This window comes from Poromitra crassiceps (assembly GCF_964638095.1).
Source record: "Poromitra crassiceps genome assembly, chromosome: 9".
Lineage (NCBI taxonomy): Eukaryota > Metazoa > Chordata > Actinopteri > Beryciformes > Melamphaidae > Poromitra > Poromitra crassiceps.
Genome location: NC_139630.1, coordinates 27,706,904 through 27,707,539, shown reverse-complemented (window position 1 = coordinate 27,707,539; position 636 = coordinate 27,706,904).

Sequence of the window (636 nt, the reverse complement as noted above, 5' to 3'; positions counted from 1 at the left end):
CACATCACTTCACACAGGTCACACACACAGTACAGCAGCGAAGTGGTCCACACAATCGTTCTCCCCACTCATGATCAATGAAACTGAGGTGAGCATTGAGCAGTCAGAGTCGTTAGTAGTTACTTAATTAGCGCATATTGATATGCAAATTAGCACGTAACGTTGTCGTAGGCTAAACAAAAGAACTTGTTGCTGTGCCTGCCAGACAAACAGGTGGACTGGAGGAAGGTAGGTAGGCTACCATGGCACCAGCCAGCCATGTCATGCTAGTGTAACCCCTCCCTGGTCTGTCACTAATGCTAGTGACGAATCTCTCAATCTAAGAACCAGGGGTTGGCCTCTAATCTAGGTTCTGAGGAGATTGGTTGAAAATTCCTTGTCTGGCCACTTAAATAGACATGAGAAAGAAACCACCTCAATTAAACACACAAAATAGAATACAATAATGTGGTATAGGGAAAGTGTATTATCAATAGGAAAAAATAAATTAGAATGAGCAAAATACAATTCGGTATTCACAAGACCTTTTCAGAGTTTTTAACTCTGTTTTCCTTCCTTTCGTTCGTTTTTCTTTTCCCTGGACCAAACAAAATAAACCCTGAGATCTCAGAAAACAACAAACATAAGTAAATAAAA